Genomic DNA, 20,108 nt, shown 5'->3' on the forward strand with positions numbered 1-20,108 from the left:
TACAGGTTTTCAGGATGGGGGGAAGCATTCCAGGGCAGTGTGAGGACAGGGCAGGGGGAATGACCGGCATGGGACGTGCTCCACCTGATCCTATCCTCCATGTCGGGCTGTAAAAATGGGTGGGGGGATGGGACCGGGCATAGTTTAGGCCCAGAAGGGAGATGAGGACAGCAGTCTTGGCTTCCACTGAATCCTATTCCCCCTCCTGGGCCTTGGAGCCTGACATGGGTCTCCTTGGTTCTGCACCAGGTAAATAAGTGGTGCAGCTCCGAGTAAACCCATAAGGACTGCTGGGACTCTACACAGGGTAAGGGAGCCAAAGTTCCCTTTCTATAATTCATCATTTCTCACCAAAGTTCCCTTACCTTAGGAGACCTCCAACTGCTTCCCTGGCCCCCCATGATACAGTGACGGCTATTTTGGTGCTGCTGTACTGCGAGGCAGTGGCTGGGGATAGGACTGGGCTCTAAGTTTAAGTCAGAAAAGTATGTCAGCAGCTATATAATTTGAATGAGTGGAGAATGAGCTGGTGACAATTTTGACAGTCATGTGACCATACTGATCTGTAGAGAAATGAGGGTTCGGCAGAATCAGGCAGAATCTGAAGCATAGAGAGTATAATATAAGAACATCAGAGGAGCCCTGCTAAATCAGGCCAAGGGCCCATCTAGTTCAGCTTCCTGTATCTCACAGTGGCCCACCAGATGTCTCTGGGAGTGCACAAGTCAACAAGATACCTGTATCCTGTTGCCACTCCTTTGCATCTGGCATGCAGGGATTGACTACCTCTAAACCCAAAAGTTGCATACAGTAATCGTGACCTGCAACCTATGATGGACTTTTCTTCAATAAATCCATCCAGACCCCTTTGAAAGGCATCTAGGCCAAGTACCATTACAATGTCCTGTGACAAGGAGTTCCACAGATTAATTATGCACTGGATAAAGAAATATTTCCTTTGGTTTGTTCTAACTCTTTTGCTGCTCAATTTTAGTGAGTGACCCCTGGTTCTGGTATTGTGCAAGAGGAAAAAGAACTTTCCTCTGTCCACTGCATGCATAATTTTATATGTCTCAAACACATCCCTCCCTCAGATTCCTTCTTTCTAGACTGAAGAGCCCCAAACACTAGCCTTTTCTCATAAAGGAGGTGCCCCAGCCAGCTAATCATTCTGGTCACTCTCATCTGCACCTTTTATCAGTTCCACTGTGTCTTTTTTGAGATGTGGCAACCAAAACTCTACACAATATACCAGATGCGGCCTTACCATCATTTTGTACAACTGCATAATAATATTGGCCACTTTATTCTCAAATCCTTTTCCAATGACCCCCAAATGCTTTATCAAGAGTCACCGACTCAGAAGCGCCACTAAGGTTACTCTCAAGAAGAGGTTGCAGCTAATCTCGGGCTTTCTGATTAACATTTCTTTTCTTTATGATACACTTGTTTTCTGATTCACACATTACATGGTCAGATGGACTGTTTAAAAGTGTAGAACTAAAAATATAATGTGCAAACGTGTACTATTTTGGGGTTGGTGTTATTTCCAGACATTGTCTCATGTGACTCCCCAAATTTTCACATGGATGTTGCAGCTTTATAGGAATGTGCTGCTTGTGAAGGGGAGGGGGCAGGGAACTTGTTCTTGCTTAGACAGCTGAGTGATTCATAAGTGCATCATTCTGCCACTTCCTCCCCCCTCCCCGGCTTTACTTCCTTGCTGTTATTGGGATATCCAGTAACATTGTCCCTCCCTTTTTTTATAGAAGTGTCATCTCTCTCTCCCTCTCTCTCTCTTCCACACACACACACACACACACACACACACAGAGAGAGAAATGTATCAGACCTTTATCACCCTTTTCTTTCTAAATGGAGCATCACCATGTGCAACTTTAGCAAAAGGAATTCAGTTGCTTAGCAACCATTGTGCCTAGCGACCAAAATGCTTAGCGACCGATGAAGGACCTGTGATCCCACCTCCTGTAGAGTTTCTGCAGTGTAATTTTGCCCCCAGCTCCAATTCACTTCCCTTCCAGCTTGCTCGCATTCTTCCAGCACAAAAAGGTTACTGGGAAACACGCCCACACCTGGTTTCTTGGAAAAAAACACAAACCATCACTTGCCATCCTGCGGGGGAGGCTGCACGGCAGTTTGCCACTTATTTGCCACTGTTTTGTTGGGTGCCTGAGGTTTTTCTGCTTCTCAGTAAGGGGAAGGGGGAAACAATGGTGTGGGTTTGTCAAGCTGGAGAATCGGCTTGGAGAATCGGCTAACATAGTCATAGTTAGAATCGGCTAACATAGTCAAATATGAAGCCAGAAATGGCCTGGAGCAAGCAGAATCTTAGAGAAATATCCAACCAGAAATGCCACCCAATGAAATAGATTGGCAGACAATTTGGGACAGACTAAAGAAAAGACTTCTGTCCACTGTGCATCACTCACCAGTGGAACTCCCTTCCACACGATATGGTGGCGATGGTGGTGATGGCTTGAGACATTACTCATAAAATCCATGGAATGCAGGTCTACCAACAACTACAAGCTGTGACAGTTGTGGCCACAGTCATGTTCAGAGGCAGCACAGCTGAGTCCCAGGACCAGGGAGAAACCACAGGGAAAGACCACCACCTTGCTTGGGAACTCACATTTGTAGTTTCTTAAATGCCTGTCAACTGGATGTGCCCTCCCTTCTTCAACCATCCCTGCTGGGATGTCACAGAATGTTCATAAACATTCTAAGGCACAATCCTGTAACACTTTCCTGGGAGTAAACCCAACTGAACACAATGGAACTTATTCTAAATAGACATACATAGGATTGCGCCGGAAGTGCTTTAGGGCAACTACAGCAATAGGATGTTGACCAACAGTGTGAGGTTACTGAAAAGGTGAGAGTCCTGAAAGATCAATTTGGATTCTGTGGCATGGAGGTAGAAGGGAGAAGGACAAGAGTATTGGGCAGCCAAGCAGACTGGTAGCTGGAAATGCCAAGACCAAATGAGATGTGCTATGCAGAAGTGTGTTATATCTCACTGACTGAAGATGTTCCACTCCAAATAACTGCAACATTTTCCCCACACCAAGGTCGAAATGCAAGCAAATCTTCCTTTGTGCCTTTGTGTGGCGAATGCAGCAGGAAGCTAGAGCTGGCCACATCTCTGCAACACATGTACAATGTAACAGACACAGGTTGCTACTAGAAATAGCACGGGCTGTATGAGTGCAATACACTGGGGAGTTCTCCTGCATAGTTCAATGGGCAGGAGAACTTCTTGGAGCACTCATGTGCCCTGTTTCCGTGCACATGAAACATCCCTAACTCTACAGAGTGTGATATTCATCTCCCCCAATGAGAATCATGGTTCAGAAGTGATAGCAGAACAGGTTGGTGAGGCCACATGACCATACCTGCAGAAGCTGCTCTCAGAAAAGGGTCCTTCTTCCTCTGAGACCTTGGATCACCTGCACCCCAAAGCACTGGACTGCTAGCCATCACCTTCTGACCCATGTGGCTGGGTGGGGACCTTGCATGGGCTGTAATCCCAGGAACACGAAGAAAGGAACATGCCACAGCAGTGCACAAAAACCTCAGATTAAACACAATGCACACATGCCACAAGACCTTTCAGCAGGTTTCTCTCTTTTCCAGGTTTTTCTTTTCTCCATTCCTCCACTTGTTCCCTCCTAGTTGTTTAGGTAGCATAGAGTCACAAACCCATTAATTTATTTTTAAAAGACACACATTCACACAGCTCCTTAATGGCTGGCAGTGAGTCACCACCGCCTGGCGATATAACCCCTGATGATGTTTTGTGCTGGAGAGATGAGGAAGAATCATTTCCAACTCTGGCACAGGGAGTTTCTTTGACAATTTCTTATGCAACCTGTTATGGTTCCAGGTGTGGGAGGGGAAGTAGGAAGGAAGGGAAGGGGTGTGTGAGTGTGCATGCGCATGTTTGTGTATACATGTGGAGGGGTGCTGTTGAGATTAATTTAGCTGGCTTGATTTGAGACTCTGCTGTTCTGATTTTCAGAACAAACAATGAAAAGGAGAGAAGTGGAAGCCAAAGACTACAAATGCCAGGAAAAAAGATCTGTGACTGCCCCTCTGAAAACACTGCCAGTCATTTTCCCATCTAAGTATACTGTATTTAGTTTAGGAGATGTCTGCATGCAATTTTTGAACTGATACCCTGTGAATAAAAGTGCATATTAACAAAGCACAAGAGAGTCATCATTTGGAGGGCGAGACATGCGCAACTGAAGGCACAAAGTGGCCATGCTTTCCTTTGCATGTCCTATCCCAGGAATACACCCAAGATGAAAAAAGTGTGACCTCTAGTCTCAGACCCAGAGATGGACGGTGTTCCCAGTCCCCTGCTTCACCCACTACCGCCTGAGGGGACACAATCCTCTGGGCCTACTGGGCTCTTGTACAGCTTCCATTTTTGTCAATGAGGCTTGTGCTCCCAATGGATTGAGCCCCTAAAGCATTGACTAAAACCCTCCAAGCCTGCAGCCTCCCTTTGTTTATTTCAGTTTTCAGTCCACCAAACTCGAAGTTGGGAAACAATACGTTAAAATAAGCCTGTGGAATGAAACTGCAGGGAAGCAGCTGCCAGAAGAGTAGGTGTGCAGATAGGGAAGCTGGCAGATTGGGGAGGCAGTTGGCAGGCAGAGGTGGCTCTGCAAACCAGATATTGGTTGGTCAAAGAATGGGCAAGGAGGATTCAGGGTGGAGGGGGCTGTGACCAGCTCTCTCCCTCTCCCTCATCAATGGCCTGATCTGAAAAGTCAGGACTTGAAAGCAAATCCCATGGATTTTGTTTGGCTAGTAGTCCCCATAGAAGTTCTGCTACAAGGAGAGATACTGGACTAGGCAGGCAAGCCTGGCCCATCCATGAGGGCAACTGAGGTGGTTGCCTCAGGCAGTAGATTGGAAGGGGGTACCCAGTTCTTCACTTGCTTCTATTGCTCCTCCCCTACCCACTCTCTGGATTGGAAAACAGGAGAACAGAAGTGTGGAGGGGAGAGGAGACCGGACGACTGAATCTTCTCCAGTGCTCTGGTCCACCACTGGACCACTGGAGTCTACCAGTTTCCCCACTCCACACTTCCTCTCCCGTTCCCTCTTCCTTTTTCAATCCAGAGTGGGAGAAGCAGAGGCTGGCACATCATCAGGCAAGGGTGAAAGCACTTGGCATGCTGCCTTAGCCCAAGGAAGTCTGGGACAGGTCTGTTTACCTTGGTCCAGTTCAATAGAGCTCATCTTGTGCCCCCCCCCAAGCTGGGTGCTGCATTTTTTCAATGCCCTTTGCTTTACCCTCTCTTTTCCCTCAGCCACCCAGAGTTGTCATGATTCACTCTGTCACAGATGGCCCCCGATTTGTCCTTTCACAGCTTCTGAAAAAGGATTTTGCTGCATCTAGTACAAGAAGTTCTCCTTCTCTTATTCCTGCTGCTCCCCCCTTTCACTTTCATTTTTGAGTCACCTCTGTCAAACAACAACTGAAGAGACACAAGCAGTTTTGTTTGGGGAGCAAGTGTTTCTTTTGAGCCAACCAGCACCATGCATTTCCGACAGGGCCTGCATTTCCTGTAAGTTACGCTCCGGAAGGAAGTAGGAGAAGGGTAAGTGCTGCTGGAGCACTGCCAAGGGCCAGGAGTGTAAGCCAGGAATTCCAGCCTGGGGCTGGGCAGGCCAAGGTGTGACCTCAACCTGGAATCAGACTGAAGGCAAAAGTATTTTGTTGCTGCTGCTGCTGCTGCTGCTTTCTGAAAACAAGGAATAAATGCTCTGGTCCCCCTCCCCCTTTTGCCTATGTTTCCTTATTCGGTGGCACTTGCAATCCTCCAGAGGCCTCTGTGATGTTTTAAGCATTACATAAACTTCTGGAGCATCCTCCTGCAGTAGCCTTTGCCCTTTGCCTGAGAATGCCATTTGCAAACAGCCACATGGCTGCATGGGCACAGGTGCATCTATGTCTCTGGACTTCCTACAGAGACAATAGCTCCTGGGCAACCTTCCAACTGAGACAGCATGTACCCATTGATTGGGTAGTCAAGCCTACCTGTCTAGGTAAAGGGGTGGGATGGAGTGGCCAGGTGGCTTCCCCATATCCAATCAGGTGGCCCTATGACATTGTCAAACCTACATTTCTTAACTTCAGGCACAGAGACGCTAGGGTATGTTCTGCCATTGAAACCAGCTGTTGGTTTGCAGAAGACACTCACTGACTCTCCAGTAAATGCAGAAGGCCATGATCCCTGGGATCTAAGTAGCTAGCAACAGGGACAGTATTTCCATCAAAAGTTAGGGAATTAATTTTGTTTCATTTTCTCTTTACACTCCAAGCAAGCTTGAAAGGTCAGGTCACAGTGAAGCCTGGGGGTTTTATGTCCTTTGTTCTCAAGTTGCTCCCCTCCTCCTCCTACTGGTGTTAATAGTTCCTGCATCTAATTTGGTCAAGCTGTCTTTTGTGTCTGTCCAACCAAGTTCCGGCATTTTTCATTGCCTAATGCAGGATGTTCTTTCTCATTTTACTTAATTCCTTTTCTAGGTGGGTTTCTGTTAAAATAAACGGGTTATATTTTAATTTCTTGCCTAGTCCATGTTCAATGGAAATTCAGTGGGCTGTCAAGTCTGATCATCCACAGGTACTACTGAGATTCAATTTAAAACAAAAACCACTTAGTTATGCACTCTTCTAACTGCCCCCCCTCGACCTGGTTTCTTTAGCCTGGAATAGTATTTGTATTGGCAACCTTCAGTCTCGAAAGACTATGGTATCGCGCTCTGAAAGGTGGTTCTGGAACAGCGTCTAGTGTGGCTGAAAAGGCCAATCCGGGAGTGACAATCCCTTCCACACCGGGAGCAAGTGCAGTCTGTCCCTGGCCTGTCTCCCTGGCTATGGGCCTTCCTTCTTTGCCTCTTAGCCTCAGACTGTTGGCCAAGTGTCTCTTCAAACTGGGAAAGGCCATGCTGCACAGCCTGCCTCCAAGCGGGCCGCTCAGAGGCCAGGGTTTCCCACTTGTTGAGGTCCATCCCTAAGGCCTTCAGATCCCTCTTGCAGATGTCCTTGTATCGCAGCTGTGGTCTACCTGTAGGGCGATTTCCTTGCACGAGTTCTCCATAGAGGAGATCCTTTGGGATCCGGCCATCATCCATTCTCACGACATGACCAAGCCAACGCAGGCGTCTCTGTTTCAGCAGTGAATACATGCTAGGGATTCCAGCACGTTCCAGGACTGTGTTGTTTGGAACTTTGTCCTGCCAGGTGATGCCGAGGATGCGTCGGAGGCAGCGCATGTGGAAAGCGCTCAGTTTCCTCTCCTGTTGTGAGCGAAGAGTCCATGACTCGCTGCAGTACAGAAGTGTACTCAGGACGCAAGCTCTGTAGACCTGGATCTTGGTATGTTCCGTCAGCTTCTTGTTGGACCAGACTCTCTTTGTGAGTCTGGAAAATGTGGTAGCTGCTTTACCGATGCACTTGTTTAGCTCGGTATCGAGAGAAAGAGTGTCGGAGATCGTTGAGCCAAGGTACACAAAGTCATGGACAACCTCCAGTTCATGCTCAGAGATTGTAATGCAGGGAGGTGAGTCCACATCCTGAACCATGACCTGTGTTTTCTTCAGGCTGATTGTCAGTCCAAAATCTTGGCAGGCCTTGCTAAAACGATCCATGAGCTGCTGGAGATCTTTGGCAGAGTGGGTAGTGACAGCTGCATCGTCGGCAAAGAGGAAGTCACGCAGACATTTCAGCTGGACTTTGGATTTTGCTCTCAGTCTGGAGAGGTTGAAGAGCTTTCCATCTGATCTGGTCCGGAGATAGATGCCTTCTGTTGCAGTTCCAAAGGCCTGCTTCATCAGGACAGCGAAGAAAATCCCAAACAAGGTTGGTGCAAGAACACAGCCCTGCTTCACTCCGCTTCAGATGTCAAAAGGGTCTGATGTGGAGCCATCGAAGACAACAGTGCCCTTCATGTCCTTGTGGAAAGATCTGATGATGCTGAGGAGCCTGGGTGGACATCCGATCTTGGGGAGAATCTTGAAGAGGCTGTCTCTGCTGACCAGGTCGAAAGCCTTTGTGAGATCTATGAAGGCCATAAAGAGTGGCTGTCGTTGTTCCCTGCATTTCTCCTGCAGTTGTCTAAGGGAGAATACCATATCAGTGGTGGACCTGTTGGCTCGGAATTCACACTGCGATTCTGGATAGACGCTCTCTGCAAGTACCTGGAGCCTCTTTAGTGCAACTCGGGCAAACAGCTTTCCTACAACGCTAAGGAGAGAGATGCCGCAGTAGTTGTTGCAGTCACCCCTGTCACCTTTGTTCTTGTACAGCGTGATGATGTTTGCATCCCTCATGTCTTGAGGTACTCCACCTTCTCTCCAGCTGATCCAGGAAGCAGAAAGCACAAAGAGGTGCACTGAATGCCCACCACTGGGCTCGATCCGCTTGGTCAGCCTCCAACTATTGCCTGTCAAATATCTTTGCTTACAATGTCCAGGCCTTCACCATGGAGTGGGGAACTCTTAGAGCAACATTTCATCAGTTAAGTAGGACTGATTTATGGAAATCATTTTTATTGAGTAAAAATGTCCCCAAAATTAACAGGATTGTCAACTTTGTCTACAGCTGTTCCTAGAGATATTTTTTTCCTCAACGTAGCCACTATGCCAAAGAGATCGTCTTCAGTTCTCCAGGACAGTTTTCAGTCATCACCTGGAGACTGATACTGATTCCTGGACACTCAAGGCCAGGTTGGCAGTCATAATAATAATCTACAGGGCTGCAAAAATAAGTACAATTACTTTGTTGCAATCTACCCTGGGAGCTACAGGAGAAGGGCCAGATAGAAGCACTATCAAAAGACACATACTCTCTAGTCAGTGTGGTGTTTCAGGGTGACAATTTTAGGGATGGCAACCAATGTGACTAAAACAAAGGAGGGCCCCAACTTAGAAATAACAGAAGAGGAAAACTCAGAAGTGCCTAAGAAAGGAGATTCATTATTTGGCTGTTTTTGGCATGGCTGCACCAGTGAGGATGCAATTGGGCTCTAATTCAAACAAAAATATGAATTAAAGGCAGCATTAAGAAAACCAAAACCTACAACTGAAAGGCAAGGTTTAATATCTCTGCAAAGATCACCCCTCTCCAAAAGCTTAATGAAAAAGCTGAGTTTTTACAGATGTCCCAATGTGTTTAGGTTATAGGCCAGCTGGATTTGCTTGAGGAGGCTTTCCACAAGGTCAGTACCACCACCAAAAAGACCCATTGCCTAGTGGATGCCCTTGTCTCTGAGGACTAGGACAGCTGGAGCACGGCCTGATTTAATCTGGAGCACACAGCAAGGCACGTATAACCTCAGTTCTTATTTGCCCTCTTCTCTGCAGGACAAGATGAGGAAACCCCTCCCCACACAAATTAATAACAACTACAATGCAGTGTTGAGTTTCTGAGTGTGAGAGAGTGAATCATACTATATGAAATGTGATGGCTATAAGAACATAAGATCATAAGAAGAGCCCCACTGGATCATGCCAAAGGCCCATCTAATCCAGCTTCCTGTATCTTACAGTGGCCCACCAAGTGCTTCAGACAACAGGACACAACCTGCGGCCTGGTGCCCTCCCCTGTATCTGGCATTCTGAGGCAGCCTACTTCTAAAATCAGGCGCTTGCACATACCTACCATGACTTGTAATCCATGATGGACTTTTCTTCCAGAAATTTTTCTAATCCTCTCTTAAAGGCATCTAGGTGAGATGCAATCACCACTTCCTGTGGCAGGGAGTTCCACAGACTAATTACATGCTGGGTAAAGAAATCTTTTCCTTCTGTCTGTCCTAACCCGTCCAACACTCCATTTTAGAGGATGCCCCCTGATTCTGGTGTTATGTGAAAGGGAAAAAAGTATCTCTCTATCCATTCCATGCATCCCCTGCGTAATTTTGCATGTCTCAATCATGTCCCCCCTCAGGTGCCTCTTTTCTAGACTGGAGCCCCAAATGCTGTAGCCATTCCTCGTAAGGGAGGTGCCCCAGTCCAGTAATCATTTTGGTGGCTCTCTTCTGTACCTTTTTCATTTCATTAGGCCCTTTCATTTCATTATATCATTCTATAACTTCATTTAACTTCATATCCACTTCTGTGACTTCTATAATTTCATATCCACGATAACTTCAGAGCTGAGGGAGTTCACAAGCTACCTCATCCTTTGAGCCAACACACCCAGGTCACAGATCCCCCATATTCCAACAGAGAAGCTGAGCTACCCAGAGAGCAGAGATTGTGCAGGTGACTCTCACTGGGCTGAACCAAACACTGGCAGAGGATTTGCAGTCTTGACTTGAATTCTGCAGATGTGCTGAATCACACCGGAAATTCCTCCAGGGAATTCTCATGGCTGCCTCATCAACATGTTCCCTCTCTCTGCTCTCCTGTCAGAGTGACTAAGTTGCAAGGATCTGCCAAACTTGAGTGATGTGCCCTGGGCAGCAAACTCATGAGTTGTTGGAACATGTTCACATTACTAGTTATCCTCAGGATAACAAACACTCTACATCCGTCCCAAGAGCCATTCACACTGTGCCAAACAGAGGCCTGTTCCCTCTAATAACTGGAAAAGGAAGCCTCATCCAATCCTGGCACCCTGGCGAGTGTCACTGCAGTGATCCACAAGTGTGTTGCATTCACAAGTTACAGTGAGCATGAAAGCAGAGCCCTCTTCAGTGCATGGGGGAGCAGGGCTACACCCAATGACCTGTCAACAACCTCTACTTGTCCATCCAGCTCTTCTACATAGACGCTATTAGCATATGTGTGCCTAGGCTCTGTGCAGAAGGGCTAAGGAGCCCTGACTGGGGATTCCCCACCTCCACCTATTTGGATAGGTGTGCAGGGGCCCTGGATTGCCTTTCCTCAGGAAATCTGTGGTAGTCCTAACCAATGTTTGACAGGCCCTGACTATTACTGAAGGTGGAGAAGTCTAACAACAGCTTTAAGTAACAATGGCTACTTGGAACCCCATTATCAGAGACATTGTACCTCAGGATACTAATTGGGGGGGGTAAGCTTTGGGGGAGGGCTATTGCCTTCATGTCTCAGAATCACTGTGTCAGAAGGGGTCTTGGAGGCCAATCCCAACAGTGCAGAGATATCTGCTTGAATGCAGATTGCTCCAGTGCCAGCAGCTTTTGCAGTTACATCTTGCTTCTGGGTTTTTTGGGGGGCATCTGGCTAACCACTGGGGATAGAGATACTAGCAAAGCTCAAGATTCTCAAGCTCAGAACAAGCCTTGGGGACTTTCAAGCCTCTGTTCCAAGAAGAGGCAAGCACAAAAACTCCCACAACCTTTCCTTTGGCTTGGATTCTTGAAGAATTCTGCAAGGGCCTCAATCTACAGCTGCAAGGGGCAGCCGGCTCCCTGCAGCCCAAGAGGGTCTCCCCCAGGTCTCCTCCCCTTCTTTGCAAACTGGCAACATCCACAAAGCTCCCTGGTGGTGGTGGTAAGATGCCTGCTTCAGTCAGAGAAGCCCTGACACATCTGCATACAGGTTCTGCTGCAGAGGGTCCCCAATTCCCTGCAATTTCCCCTGGGTAGAGGGCTTCTTCAACACAATTGCAAGAGGAGAAGCCCCCCCATCCCTGGCTGGAAATGCTCCATGCAGCCAAGGGTGTCCCCTCTACTGGCACACAAAGCTGCTGTTTTGGATGGGGTGGGGAGGATCACATTTGACTTGACTTCAAAATGCATTTTTGAATCAACCTGATGCAGGCTGTGGGCAGCTCACTCATCTCCAGCCATGAGAAGCAAAACAGGGGCTCAGATGGGCCTCTTCTTACCAGCAGCCCTCTGCTTATGTTCTTATCACTGCCTAGAATGGGACAAAGGAGGGTACACAACACAGGGGGCTTCCACACCCACACAACACAGGGGGCCCACTTCCCTCCACTACTCCTTCTCCCCCCATTCCCCAGATTGGAAAGGAAAGTGGAGTGGAGGTCGAAGCAGGAGAGGAAGTATGGAGAAGAGGTGAGTTGGGGGATGGAGTGTCTGACGATGCAGTCTACCACACTCCTGTCCTCCACACTTCCTCTCCCGCTTAGTCCCCTCTTCCTTTTCCAATCCAGTGCATCACTAGATGGTGGGCGGGATTTGGCAGGATCTGGCAGTCTGCCTCAGGTATTTGGGTCTTGGGTTGGCTCTCCCTAGCCCAGTACTTCTTCCTCTGACTGGAGGTGGCTCTTTCTGAATTCTGGTACCCAAGATCCTTGACTGGAGATTGAACCTGGGACCTTCTGCATGAGCCCTGCCATCCAGCTGAGGCCTCTCAGCAAGCAGTTGCACAGTGGGGCAGTGGCTATTACACGACAGAAATATGCACACAAAAGCTTCCATGCACAGCATATGCTTAGGAGTGGCGCAGATCCTGGCACATTACATACAGCGAGCAGGCTCATCTATGGCAGGGGGACTGGAGGATTCCTGGCTGTCTTGGGCTACATGTTTGAACTGCTGCCAAAAAGCCACCCTTCCTTGATCTGCATGCGTTTTTGATCACAAGTGCTCTTCAGATTATGGCTCTGCACATGTCACAAGCATCTATTGTCCAGGAGCTGGCAGCTTCACATAGGAGCTGAGGAACGCCCCTCCTTTTAACAAAGTCTGTTGGCATGATCCAGCTTTGGAGGCACACTGATTTATTTTAGAGTGCTCACTTCACCCATTGAAATGAGGCTTGAAAGGAGCTTAGTTATGGCTAGAATGTGCTTTTTCAAAATGTTTTATTTTTACCTGTTCTGAGTGTTCCCTCCTGGGCCTCTTCAACAGGCACAATTCTCATCTATCATTTTAAAATAAAGATGCAAACATAGGTTTGGATGGTGTTAAAAACGGGTTCAGGAGCCACTGGGCACCACCAATGCAATGCCCCAGAATGGTGCTAAGTCAAGGGCATGGTGGTGTTCAGCATAAGCAGGCACTGAGAGGATGCCAGAAAAGAAGGGGACCCTGCCAAGAGAGCAGCCTGCTAATGCCAGGCCTCCAACAGAGGCACCGTCCAGCCAGACATGCACCAGGTTGGTGGCTTCAGTCAGAGTGGCTGCCCAGGGACCCTGCACTAGCAGTATCAGGGAGAGATGAGAATTTTCCCTGATGATCAACACCAGGTCAGGAGGGGGAAATGTGCCCTTTCCTGGCCACCTCCCTCTCATTTCTAACAGTGGTTATGCTCATAGGTGGCCAACATACTCAGTGCTGAAAGGAAGAAGCAGGAGTTTCTTCAGTAGAAGAAAAAAAAAAGAAAGAAAGGAGGGAACACGATGCTCTCTAATAGCAGCTGTTCTGCCAGAACATTGCAGGGAGCTGAAGCCAACCCAGGATTCCAAGAACAAACATGTATTCTCAGGCAGATGCCATTGCCTGGTACCTGCTCACATTACAGGGAATGCTTGGTGCACACACAAGCCCTGTGTAGGCAACAAAGGTGTGTAGAACATGCATGTGAAGGGATTAGGATTGTCTGCTATCCCTGCACCTGACCTCTACACACTCAACCTGATGCTGACCCCTCTTCACACATTTTGCACAGATATGTAGTGGAGACCAGATTCATCCAACAGGAACCACAAAAAAACCTCAAGGAAGAGTCCGTAGTGGCGCACACTTGGTATGCAGAAAGTCACCATGCAGCCCCTGGCATGTGGGGTGAAAGGGATCCCATCCCTGCCTAAGCCACATTCATTTTGCCCAGGAATCTCTGTCCAGTGCCTGCTGTTGGAGTTTGTGCAACTCCATCTGCTGTCCAGAGGGGACAGGATGCTGTCCAGAAGGGGTCAAGCTATGGCCCAGTGAATCTGACCTTTCCACCTCTTCTCTCTGTTATCCTTGTGGGGTGAGGCCCTAACCTTTTATCCTTCCCCTCTCCTCTGAGCACTTCCTCTTGTCCTCTGACCACTGACCTGTTAAGATGTGCACACCAGGGCTCTGATGCCCAGGCCATCTTGAGCACAAGGCATGCAGGGCGAGGCAGCTCCAGGGCCTTGCTAAGTAATAGCTGAACCTCTGATCCTAATCAGATGCTGTAAATATACACTCAATGGAACTGTAAGTAAATAACTTCTTTTTTTGCAACTTTAACAAGCCATTGTCTCTTTGTCTTTTTTTATTGATTAGCAGTCAGCAGGGTGAGGGAGGTTCCCTTGGGTGATACCCAAAGGTGGGGGGGGGGGTCTGCTGCTTAAGCTACTCTGCTTCCCCCCAAAGAGGAAACTATTTTTAATTGCCTCCAACACCTGCAACTCCAGTGGCAGGCCACTGGATAGCAGGAAATGAGAAAGTCCTCTGCCCTGGAAAGTCACTGCCTGTTGAAGGAGGTGTGAGGCTGAATCGGTCCATTCACTCATGTGACTTTTGATTATGGTCAAGGGCCCTACTGGGGAGAAAGAAATGTCTGACTTTCTGGAGTACTGGGACAAGGATGCTAAGTTTTCTACCAGCCTCTGCGCCTGGTCCTTTGACAGCTGTCTTGAACTGCACACATTTATCGCTGTACTGTGAAAAGCTTTGCCTACTAATTTCTGCAGAGCAAGTTGCTGCAGTAGCAGGTGGAGAGGTTAGCAACCCTAACTGGGAAACTTGTATGGGATTCTCTCTCTCTCTCTCCCCCACAAGCCAAAGTCTGAGAGCAGGGGGAAAACACATTTCTGGGGGTGGGACACGGGGAACAATTTAAACATGCAGGCTGTTTTCACTGTTTGAATGGTTTAATTCTTAAATTGTCTTTGAACCTCTATCATGCTTATTTATGTAAACAGTTTATTGTCTGGGTGGGAAAGAAAGTGGAGCAGGGAAATTTGTAATGCCAATGAGCATTCTGTCTGAGAGAGGTTTCATATAGTTGCATGACAAAACATGTTGAAGCCTGTTGTATCTTCAAGCTACTTGAAGCCTGTTGTATCTTCCCTGCAGTAAGGGCCCCCAGGAAATCTTAACATGAGATGTCTGTAGAGAAACTTTAGAGAAACAAATTTTCTAGGCTTCATGAGTTAACAGCACTGTGTGGAAAGAGGCAAACAATGCCTGCCAACACTGACCATGTGGGTTACCTGCATGTTTTCCACCCATGAGGCAAAGGGTTAACCCATCCCTCCCTGTGCCAATCCAACAAAACTAGTGGGAGAGCCTCACCAAGGATCTTTTGTGTCATGTCTAGCTGTGCCCTTTGGGACCACGCCTCTGGTCACTGCTGTTAATCGAAGCAATCAGTGGAAAAACAATTCCAAACTCTAAACATGAAGGCCAAATGAGAAATAATGTACACACAATTTTAACTGACACACATGTGCCTGGTTTGACTGCCTATTCTTGAGAAGTGTCTTTGGAACAGATTCTTCCATGCAGATCTGGGAGAGTTTTTGGCAGAGTTTTTGTTGAAAACTTTGAAGTTCCTTTCTTTAATTATATAGAAAGTTGCCACTATTTTAGCACAGAGTTTCTTCCATCAAGAGAGTCAAAACACTACAGAAAGAGCAAATCATAAATACATCATAAACACAGGGCTAGGTGCAAATTGTGTCTCTCCTCCCCTCCCTCCCCACTCTGGTGAAGACTCTGCAATCAACACCCACAGATTGTCTCTCTTCTGGTGACAAGACTGCATACAGATTGCATTCCACATGCTGTCCTTCGGTTAACTAGAGAGCCTCTTGGGTTCCCCTTATCATCCACAAGCAAAAAAAGAAAGCCACTAATTCTCAGCCAAACTGAAGTTTCACTCCAACCAATGGCAAGTTTGGGACTGCATCTTTGAAAAGTGCCATTCTTTGAGAAGAGCCAGGGATACCAAAAGGGGATGCTATACCCTCATAGGACTACAATTCCCAAGGCTCTTTCGGGGAAGGCCCTGGCAGTTGAACTGGTCCAAGCAATACAAAAAGTATGGACGAGTCTTCTATGTTCCAGACTGGTCCAACCATGAAGCAGGTGCAGCAGGACACTTCAGGTGCTAGGCTGCAGGTCAGTTCTCAGGGGCAGTAACAGCACAGCCTCCACAGATGACCTGAAGGGGGTAGAAGGTGAATGGAACCATAGCACTTGTACTCTCCCCTTTGTGTTTTATCTTCCTTCCAGAGAAGAGATTTGAAAAAAGAAAGGAAATGGGACTGCTATTTTAATGGAAATAAAGAAAAAAGGGAGGACGGGGGGGGGGCGCGATGACACTGTTTGGCACTCAGGTTCAGGCAGCAAAAAGCGGCCTATGTCAGCTAACAGCCTAGTTCTGTGAGAGGCACAAGCCCGTATCTGGCAAAGGTCTCCTCCTTTGCAGGCCAGGTGGACCAAGGTCTGATCCTGCAAGGCAATTTTGATCATTCCTGCTATCTTATGTCTCAGCAGCTCCTGATGGTTCTCCTCTCCTGTTCCTCAAACCCCTTCCTGGCATGCCTCCCCAGTCACACCCTCTGATCTCCTCTGCCTCTTTCCTATTGAGCATCATCCTTGGCCTCTCTTCTTTCTTGCTTGCCAATCCAGAAATTGCATATTTGCAAGATTTTTGCACCCACTGATCATGTCACTTTGGTGCAAGGCCACCTGTATTCCACAAGCAAAAATATTTTACACAGGGGGTGGAGAGCCTTACGCCTTGTTCTCACAGACATGTATATCAGGGGGCTGACATGCTGTTGTACTGGGGTAGGGTCTCTCATGATGGAATCCTCCTCCATACCAAGGTATTTTCCTGCACCGAAAAAGCTAGGGTGGGGCTGAGGAGAAGGGCTCCAACCTCATCATCTGCCTGACATGCATGTTTTCCACCTGCAGGACATTTTTCTTTGGTATGAGCTTCTTCCTGCAGTCTGAAGCAGGTTTACCATTTCCCCTGGCATCTGCCACAACCAGGTCTTTGTGTGTCACTGTGTAGGCTTGTGTATTACATAACCTATGTTGTAGCTTTTACAGAAGTGATGGGTAGTTTGAACCCTGTCGGAAATGACTGGTGGAAAAGGATACAGAACTGTTATGGGGGGGGATCTCCAGTATTTTCCAGTGGCATACAAGACTCTTTTGGGCTCTGCAAGTGTGCAAAAGAGGGAGAGTTGTGATCACCTGGCTGCAGAGCCGGAATGGGATGGATCAACTTTGAAGGCCATCAGTGAGGCAAGTCACTTTGGGGACCACCAGCTCTCAGAAGATGCTTGTCCTCTGTGTCAGTTTTAAAAACCATCAGCAACACTTCTCAGACTAAGCATGCCAACTCCTCGCCCCCTTTTCAGGCTGTAGCTCTAGATGCAGAGGAAGAGTGCTCTTGGGGTGGTCATCCGTCCATATGATCCCAAACCCCCACCCCACCCCACCCCACCCCACACGTGTGCTAAACAAAGAAAAAATTCAAAGCAGCACAGCATTGAACACCTGCAAACAAGGCCATTCATCTTTCGGGAAGGAGAGGAGGGCTCTTTCATCCAAACAAGTGGATGTGCCAGAGGGAGCTCTTTGCATGGTAGTGATATAATATGCTTGATGTGGGGGCAGGACCTAACCCCTGATCTCCTCTTCACCCCAACAGAGCACATTCTCCAATATTCTTAGATCGGTTCCTGACTTTTCCAGGTCCGCCAGAGATCACAGCATCTTTACCATACACCAATGGAGCAGCTTGACTATTTGGGAGAGACTGTGGTCCCAGCTGAACCCTACATGCGCCCCAGTTGCCAGGTCCTCCCCATGTTCTCATTTCAGGACTCATCTTCAAAGTCATGGTTCAACCATGACATGGAACACGTAGTGGAGGAATTAAGGCAAGTGCCCTTATCTCCCACCTATCCCACCACCCACCTATCAAGTGCATTTATCTCCCACCTTCGGTCTATCAAAGCAGTATCTGTGAAACTCCCATGCAACCTCCCTTCCTGGCCCTGACCAAACCTCATCTAGCTTAGCTCTGGCAAGGTGGCTGAATCATATGTTCTGGGGACATCGATCTTTTGCTCCCCATTGGCTAACCACAACTACTCTGTTCCATGCATTGGGGAACGGGGGGGGGGGGCAAGGCTTCTTGGACATCTGAACACAGGAAGCCGCCCTGTATTGAGAATGAGACCACTAGGGCATCCAGCTCAATACTGTCTGCACTGACTGTCATCAATTCTCAGGGTCTTAGGCCTCCATTTACCCAGTGCTACACAGGACCTTTTGTGTACAAAATAGGGATTGAGCCACAGAGCTGTAGTCCCTTCCAAAGAGAGAAAAGTAACCTAGGGAGGGTGTTTAAGCCCCTGCGCTTATTTTTACAATGAAAAAGACTCATCTCTACAGGCCAGTAGTCACCTCCATCATGAGTCTTGGATCCCCCCCCCCCGTATAATAAGCCATATTAGATAAGATTTCTAAATTCTGCTAATGTGAGAACACAGTGTGTGCTGTGCCTACACAGAAAGCATGCATCTTAAGTAACAGTCAACCTGGTGCTCTCCGTTCCAACAGCAAAATCTGGGGTGTATTTTGGAAGGCGGGAGACTTGTTCCAGCTCCTCTCTCTCTCTCTCTCTCTCTCTCTCCCTCTCTCTCTCTCTCTCTTTCTCTCTCTCACACACACACACCACCCCTTTTATCATTCCAAATGTCAACAGGATAATATTTCTAAAGTCCGCACGAAGAGCTGGCTCTTGAAAGGCACCAAACACAAAGCAGGCAATTAAGTACAATCTAACCGTTTGTGACAAATTTCAGAGGGGGAGCAGCTGCATGAGCCTGTGGCGGCAAAAACAACACAGACTTGGCACCTCAGAAGAGAACAGGTTTTTTGTTGCTGGTGGGCACTTTGCCAGAGTTGTCACTTTGCTGGACTGGTCTATAAAAGCCAAGGAGGCCACAGTACGTTGGTTGCTTCCAAAGGTGACAGCATGCTCTTTCTCTTCACATGTGCGCTATACTCTTCCAGAACTAGAAACTGTGATATGCAGGAGTCCAACGTGCTCCTCAGCCCTCCTCACATGCCAACACAGGCAGCAGAGCCCTGGCAAACCCCACGTACATCAGGAAAACAAATGCCTGGTGCTCTCCCTGCCCTGGTCAGAAAATTAAGATTCCTCTGATCAAAAATTCTGCCAATGTGATCAACGAGCTACTCAAAACAGCTCACTCCATCCCACTGAACATGTGGATGAAAGCCCTGCAAGTTATACAAGGGGGTGATTATGCACACCTCTTGTTCCAGTGAGAGGATTTGGGGTGCTCCCCATAGAGGGCCTTTGAGGCTTTCCCGTGGGGTCTGCCTGTCCTTTCCAGGAGACATAACTGGCCTGAGGACCAACGCCACCTTTTCAGCACAAACATTAAATGCAACATCCTACCTCAGAGATGATACAGTCACTCCCAGAAGCAGTCAGGATTAGGGCTTCGGGTTGGAGCCTGGCTGGCAAGTCAGAGCAGGCTGGCAAAGGAGGCACCAGTATTCAGCCTAAAAGATGTGCCTCCCGGCAGTGAGCATAGATCTGCTTCCGTTCCTGCAGTAGGGCCAGGCACGTCATAGACTCTGTCCAGGTTTTTGCCTCCAGAGCCACTGAGTCTTAGCAGGGCTGCTGGTGTACCAGGGACCAACACATCTGGAGCCCTAAAGATCAGTCCCCTGCAACAAGCCCAAGTCACTCACCTCCTCCTTTCCTGCCCACTTCTGAAGCCAGAACTGCTTGGAGGGGACTTTAAGGGCCACACACCAGCCCAGTTCTGCAGCTGGACAGAGGTCAGGAGGTGGAAACAGGCAGGAGGTCACAGTGAAAGAAACTCCCCACCTGCCCTGTAGGCCCTGACTGTGCAAGGCACTCTCTCACCTACTTCCTGGTTGCTCTCCCCTTCTCTCTGCCTGCAATCAACAGCACACTGCACAAGCCATAACATTCCTCAGAGTAAAGGCGGAACCTGCCTTGACTTGAAACCACCACCTTTTTGCAACCTTGCCTTCACCTGAAACACTCAGGGGGACTCACCTGGGAGAGATCCTGGATGGCCTTTGGGGGCTAGAGTTTCTCTCTCTTCTAGCGAGGAACGTTCCAGTCCTTCGGCAACCAGAGCAGGTGAACAGAACTTCTGAGTTGCC

The 20,108-nt window shown here is 48.1% G+C and overlaps 1 protein-coding gene across 3 annotated transcripts in view; it reads right to left on the reverse strand.

Moving 5' to 3' along the window:
- PTK2B (protein tyrosine kinase 2 beta) overlaps positions 1 to 20,108 on the reverse strand; it is an 80,145-nt gene extending 60,037 nt beyond the window's left edge. For all 3 annotated transcript variants that reach the window (XM_066626716.1, XM_066626715.1, XM_066626717.1), the window contains exon 1: positions 19,999 to 20,108. The gene's annotated coding sequence lies outside the window, so the exon portion shown is untranslated. The remainder of the gene's footprint in view (positions 1 to 19,998) is intronic.

This window comes from Tiliqua scincoides, chromosome 1 (assembly GCF_035046505.1).
Source record: "Tiliqua scincoides isolate rTilSci1 chromosome 1, rTilSci1.hap2, whole genome shotgun sequence".
In the NCBI taxonomy this organism is placed as follows: domain Eukaryota; kingdom Metazoa; phylum Chordata; class Lepidosauria; order Squamata; family Scincidae; genus Tiliqua; species Tiliqua scincoides.